The sequence below is a fragment of the Belonocnema kinseyi genome, chromosome 5, assembly GCF_010883055.1.
Source record: "Belonocnema kinseyi isolate 2016_QV_RU_SX_M_011 chromosome 5, B_treatae_v1, whole genome shotgun sequence".
Lineage (NCBI taxonomy): Eukaryota > Metazoa > Arthropoda > Insecta > Hymenoptera > Cynipidae > Belonocnema > Belonocnema kinseyi.
In genome coordinates, this window is record NC_046661.1 from 84,175,138 (window position 1) to 84,182,705 (window position 7,568).

Consider the following 7,568-nt stretch of genomic DNA (forward strand, 5'->3'; position numbering starts at 1 on the left):
GCTCCAAGGAGATTATGTTGAAAAATAAAAAAAAATTTACCCAAAAAAAATTGTTTTTATACTTCATTCTAAGGACTTATTGAACTACCCTCGTATTATACAAAATGAACTTTATCATTATAATAATAGCCCTAAGGGACCCAGTAACAAGCACCACGCTTTTTCCTTGACATTATTCTCCCCGGAACTGCTCTCGCATTACTTCAGGTGGTGCCGTTTTCTCACCTTTTAAGAATTTCTGCTGGTCTTCTTTTGCGTCGGTTAAGTTTCTGAACCAAGATGAACGTCGGCCTTCTACATTTTGGCTGAGTGTAGTGGGCTGGACTGCCTTTCTATGCTACTGGAGCTCCTTCTAGTTCTCTAACTCTGTGTTTCAATTAGCTTTAAGCTCCAAACGATGATGAAAACGTATCGTCCTTAGTAATACATCAATGCCGTATAACGGGCTCGTCGGCCTTCGATCATCCTTGTTTGTACATAGTTGTTCGTTGCTGCGTTTTTGCGGGCTGCAATTCTCAGTTTGCAGCTTAACTGTCACCGAATGTCTTCTCGTCTGTTTTCTTTTGACGTAAAACCAATTCCACATATCTGACTATGTGTTCCCAGTTCTCCTTAACACACAGCATCACTTGAATCAGATTCTCTCTTGTAAGAAGTCCAAATTCGCTTTCCAGCTTTCATCTTTTCTGTAATCACCTGTCGCACTCAAAGAAAGTGTGGAGTGCATTATCCCGGTCGTTTCCACAGTATACAAAGTCTGGCTTTTTGGCATTGCCTATTTTGTATAGATAGGCCCGGAACAATCCGTGCCCAGAGAGCATTTGTGTCATGAAGAAGTTTACTTCTCCATGATCATGGCTAACCGATGCATTTACGTTGCGTATTAGACTGAAGGTCCATTTGCTTCTATTATCTTGATTGCACGTGGCCTGCCACTGTTCTATTGTTTGTCCCCTGGATTTTCTTTTGGCTTTAAACTCGCCATACACGGTTTTTTTTCATGTGAACAACCTTACGTACGGCTGTGAGTAGGTCAATAGGTATGACGCCTACAATCACCAATGTGGCTGGTTCCGAGACAGTGCGACTGGCACAAGCCACCCTCTGCGCTCCTCTCCGCTGTACCCCCGTTATTCTTTTCCGGTCGTTCTCTATTCTGAGAGCATTTGCCGAAAATTAGGCTTCATGTAGTAAGATTTAATGCGTCATCGACATCAGTAGGCATCGCCTACTCGGTTTTAGCCCTCCTATGTTAGCCATCAGCCGGCTGGGATTTGTCGTGACTGTGCACGCCTTGTCAGCTGCTCCTTTTATCTGCTTCCAGAAAGTAAGCTTATTGTTAAGCAGGATGCAAAGGTGTTTCACTTCTGAAGGAAGAGTGGGAGATAGAGAGTGAGAAGAGGGCGAAAAGAAAAAGGAATATGTAATTCTCGGAGTAAGAAAGACAGAAGAGAGCTCTTGGAAAGAGGATGGCGAAATGACACTTCAACTGAGATCCTGGGAGAATTCGAAAGAACTGACGAATGCGAAATGAAACCTGAAAAGCTCTGGTCTGTGGTTAGAGGACGACTGGACGGAAGGGAAGAGGAGGTTCAGGAATGGCTGAAGGGAGAGAAGTAAAGAATCGAGTTGTTGGGGAAAATGAGATCCAGCTAAGAGGGATAAAAGCGAAAGTGGAAAAGACGATATGGCAGTGGGACGAGGTAGAAGGAGAGATGGTGGCCACAGGCATCACGAAGAAGAAAACGGATGGAGAGCATGAAAGAATAAGGGCAAGAGTGAGGAGAAGATAGAAAAAAAGGAATAAGTGAGGGAAGAGGAAGTGTTGTGGCGCAGAGTTAAGAGAGTAAGGGCTGCTGAGGAACAATGCTGTCTGTGTAGAAGGGTTGACAAATTTCAAAATGAAAGATTTTCCTTTTGAGTTATGGTGTTCGTTGAGAGAGAGTGGTAGATAAAAGTGTAAACGCTGTTCGAAAACTCTAGGAGAGTATGGGGTGGGAGATGTCAGATACTAGGGCTTTCGTTTCCAGATTTAAGAATTTATGGTTCACAAGTTGTGACTTATGATTGAGGAGGCAGAAAGAAGGTTGTATTGGGATTTTGAAGACCTCGAAACCCGAAAGGGTGGAGTATAATAAAGGTATTAATAAGAAAACGAGAAAAGGAGGATTTGATTGGTAGCCTTCTCGTCTTTCTTTCCTATTTTTTAATTTAGTCCAAAAAACACATTCTTTTCTTTTCTGTTTTACGAAAAATTGTACCTGGTTTTAAAATTCAATAAAAACATATAATGATTGTTGTGAAAATTCGGTCGTTGGATTATAGGTTTTATTTTCCGGAATTTTATCATTTTTTTTCTAATAGTCTACGTAATATGAAATGACTCGTTTTGTCAACGTCACGTTATATTTCACCCAAATGAAAAAATGTAGGCAAACAATAAAAATGTAATTTACTTTATGCCGGGTTCCTTTCCTGTATTTACGATTATTTAAAAAACAAACAAACAAGATAACGGCTTTAGTATATAAACCGGCAACACGGGGTTTATGTTACTCGTCATCAGTTTTCAATCTTCCAGAAATTCTTCAATAAACTGTTTCCTCTATTTTGGGATGAGGACCGCTATTTCTACTTTGCTGATAACATCAGTATTTATCTTTCGTTCTGTCGGTAAGTATAAAACATCAGCCATGGCACATTCAATCACGGCACTGTGAATCAATCTTGAGATTTGATAGATTGTTATACCAATCCTATCTAAAACAATCTGCTCGATGCTTATTGTTTTAAGCTTATATCAATATAATTTTCCTAGGTTTCTTGAGAAAGTTAAAAAAGATTTCTAACAATTTCAGAATTTTAATTTAAAATAAACTAGGAAGACATATTCTAGCGGGAAAAGTATTTGAAATGGTTTCAAGAGTTGTGTTAGCATCCCTTAATGATTCAAGCAAGAAAATTAGCATTTCCTAAAAACCTGAATCACAGGTTATTTTTAATATTGTTTTTAATGTCACAGACTCATGAAAGTCCAATTTTCAATTAAGACAAAAAGATAAAAAAATTACTGAAACTAATTTCAATTTCCATCATTAAGATTTTTTTCATTAAAAAAAACGTTGTTGTGATGATTTGAAAAAAATGTCATCAATTATCCAGCTTTTTAGGGCAAATTTAAAATATATTGATGAAATATACTGATTGATAAATATCTGGATTAGAGTTAAATAGAATTTAAACCACATGATATGTAAGACTTTCATTTTCCTAACTAATAATTTATATTGTGCGTAGAATATGAAGGTTTTTTCTTCTTTTAAGTTCAGGAAGTACGAAAAAAAAAACAGATTTTATTTGAAAAAAATTTTATTTATGTGCATTTGGTGTTTAAAGAATACTTAGTAATAATATAGTAGTTTGTACCATTAATTTTTTATGTCGAATAAGATTTTTCTTATGACTACTTTCTCAAAAAATTCGCTTTTTTAAGATTCATCATTTGAAGTTGAAAAGTCAAGTCCTTGTCTGAAAATTCGTTTTTTTTTTAAATCACATTTTAAATAATTGATATTTTCAATTGAAAAATGATATTTTGTGGTTTAAAATGAATTAATTTTCTTAAAAACTAGTCCTTTTTCGTACAAAATGAATCATCTTGTCTAAAAATTGATCCTATTTTGTTATAAGTCCAACTGCTTGGTTGCAAATTAATATTTGTTTTTTAAGAATTAGACTTTTTTAATTAAAAATCCTAATTTTTCGGTAAAATGCGACTGTTTTTTTTATTTAAATCAAAATATTTTTTGATAGAAATATCATCTAGTACATGTTTCGTAAAGAATCAATCTTTTCAGTTGATCAATTAATTCCTTGGTGTAAAGTTAATGTACTTCCTAAGTTTTTTTTGAATTCATCATTTTTTTTATAACCCTTTTCATCAAAACTCGTTTTTTTTATTGAGAATTTATTTGTACATTCTGGCCAGGGCAGGTATTAGATTTGTGTAAAATTCGACTCCATGCCCCCCCCCCCCCCCCCCCCCCCCCCCCTCTACGTTTTGGTCGACTGTCCACGTTTTGAGATGTAGAATAGAAAGAAAAAAAAGTAAAGCGGTGTCTTTTGAACTGCCTACGAGATTTTAATAACAACTTTTTCAATTTCCTTAAAAATGTTGTACAATTTATTTTTCGACAGGATGCGTATTGTTTGTTTTATTCGCGAATAAGAACATGAACAATAGATACAAAATTTTTGAAAGTAAGTTTCAAGCAACGGCACCCGTGATTTAGTGATTGTGAATTCTCTTTCGTTAAAGCTCCTTCATTATTTAACATTTGATTGAAACCTTTGCCGTTTTCCAGAACTCTTATTTGTTTATTTTTTATGTTATGATTTATGGTTTAAACTAAAAATAGTAATCCATCTGTAAATTGTTATCGTAGCTAGTGTCTTTTTCCGAAAGGTTGATTTTTTATTTTTATATTGATATATTTTTGTGTCAAGAGTTTCTAACAAACTATGCATTCTATAAAAAAATTATTTTTGACAAATTTGTAGCTCTTTCTAGATGAGCAAATTTCTTCTATTCATATTTTTCATAGTCTATTGTGTCGTTAGACCAAAATTAATTTTTTATTTATTTTCATTGTTGTTTTTATCAATAAAACAAAAACTACTAATCCTACTACAAAATGATTAACAAGAAATTTGTATCTCTTTTTAGGTGAACAACTTTTATTTTATTTTTTTTTGTATCTTGTTTTATTTGACTAAAAAATTTATTTTTCAGTCTTGTGTTTTATGAGTAAAACAAAAATTAAGTGTCCCATGAAAAAGTGCTTAATAAAAATTTGTGGATTTTTTGCTGCACAATTCTTGTTGATTCATCTATTTTCCTATCTTGCATACTTTGATCGAAAACGGAAATTTTTTATTTAAAAATTTGGTAGAATAATCTTGTAGAGCTTTAAGAAAGAAACGCTTTTTTTTCTTAACTTCTTTTATACTGTGCGCTGTTTTGCTCAAAATGTTCGTTTGCGTTTGTTTCTCAGAATTTGAAAATGATAAGACTCCGGTTATTTTCCTTTTTTTGAAAATAGCTGGTTAACGAACTTAATTTTTTTGCCCCTGAAACTGTATTCCAAATTGCCAAACAAATCCAATTTGTCTTTTAAAAGTTATCCGGTTGAAAGACAACAACGAAAGACCGACGCCATCATAAAACCGGTTTTTTTAAATTTAGGGGGTCTCGAGATATGGAGACTTGAAAATATCTGGGCAATCAGTTATAACATAAAAATTCCTTTTAATAAAGGGGGCTGAACAAATTATATTAATTTGACTTACAGTTTGGCAATTCTTATCAAATTAATAGATTTCCATTAAAATTTAATTTAACAAATTTGAGCTTAACTTTATGTGTTCAGTGACTCTATAAACCCTCTCGTATTTTAGTAATTTGAGTCGTGTTTTTGAAATTGAGTCAAATTTTGGAAATGTTGAGTTCTGACCCAATCCCGGACGCCCTAAGTCACCCTAACCTTTCCACGCATCAATAAGGCAGTATAACTCTACTGCGCGGATGTAAATGTTATGCAGTTCTACTGTGCACACATAAGAACACTTAACACAACTGCGCAGTCGAGGGCACTGTGCACGCATACTGCGCATCTTCAGGCTGCACGTAACTCTACTGCGCATCCGTAGATGACATGGAAGTCTACTGCGCATGTATAAGTCCCCCCACCTTTTATGTGCTGCCATATACGCAATTGAACACTGAACTACGTAGTCGCAAGTGTTCTGTAACTCTGCTGCTCAGAATAATATTCAATATCACTTTCCTACGTAAACTTCGTTCCGGCAGAACCCTTTTGCCCGATCTAAATTGAACACGATAATTTAAATTCCTCCAGATAAACTGCTCTGTCTTCTGTTTCAAATTATGTTTGTAGTATCATTAAATATAGTTCAAGGGACTATTTCGGTTGTACCCGATGTTCAGGGGTTCCTCAATAGTACTGGTCAAGACTGGACACTTCAAATTCTTTATGGTCACATTCCACACACGGACCCTAATAATTTAAAAGGTTTAGATCCGGACTCCGATTGTTAATAACCTAAAGTTTTTGGATCCGAACCCGTACCCATAAAAATTTAAAACGTCTAGACCCTTGCAAATTTAAAAGGTGGGTCCGACCTAAAAGTTTCTGATCCTTGGTCACTTGATCTATTTTTTTGTAAGACAGAACTTTGGATCAATTGAAACAATGCCACAGTGTACCTTCTAAACCATTTTAATTCGCTGTCTCGGATCATTTATCAGTCTGTATGATCTAGAATCTTGAATTTAATGGCCAAAAAATCCTGTGCTTTAGTTTCGCGGGGAACAAAATCGAGGAATCTATTATTCGTGAAACAGAATAATCCAACTATGAATTTGATTGGAAAAGAAATCCAGTACTTCAATTTTCAGTAGCCAAAAATTACGGATTCTATTATTCGTGTGGCAGAATAATCTATATATTCATATTCGAGTAGGAATAAAATCCAGTATCTTAATTTCGGGGAGCACGAAAACCGGAATTTTATTAATCTTGAATCAAAATCAAGTAGCAAAAAATTTAACTTGGACATGATTTGAACTCGAAAAATAAACTTTTAGCATGAAAATGGTAGTTGGGCGAACAATTTAAACAATAAATAATACAAAGAATAAAATAGCCTCTAAATGGATTGAAACTTTAATTGACAAAAGGCGTACGGTAAATGTAAGGTTCAAGTTTAGAGGCGATAAATGGAGATGGGGTGTTTGTAATGCTAGAGGGGTGAATGATCTTATGGTTAGAGAATTAAGAAGAACAATGCACGTCAGGAAAATAGATATTTTATCTGTACCTGAAACAAAGAATTAAAGCATTAAAAGGGTTATTTTGATAGAGTTAAAGGGATGCTTAGGGATGACGCATCTGCTCTCGGAAATATATAGAATCAAACAATGGTAGAGGATGACTATCGCGAGGAGCTATTCACTGAGAAATCTGGAAATCTTAAGAATATGAATGTGGCAGTCTTAATCGAATTCACATAAAATATAAAATTCTATGTGATTCTCTGTGATTGATGATATTCTAAATATTCACATAAAATTTCTTTGAGATTGCTGGGAGTGCCCAGATTTCTGAAATTTCTTGAGTTCAGGACTCTCAAGGAGAAATCAGACTCGGCTAAGCTCGCCGGCCTTCGAATCGAGTCGGCCGCTAGTTAGACTCACCGAGGCAGCGTGTGCATCACGAACTTGTATATGTGTGAATGATTCGTAGTGTGAATGCTCCACGCTTAGCGAAAAATTTCCAAGTTTTCTAACAGTTCTTTAATAACTTCTCCTATAATTTCCAGCACAGCAATTTGAGACTTCTCAATGATTTGTGGGGTTAAGATTTTGTGAAATGTTATCTCGAAAACTAGTATTATTACCAGTTCTAGTATTTACGCGGATAAAATGAAACGGGTATAAGGTAGACCTGTTGACATGCGTCGGGGAAAATCCGGGATTGACCACAAGA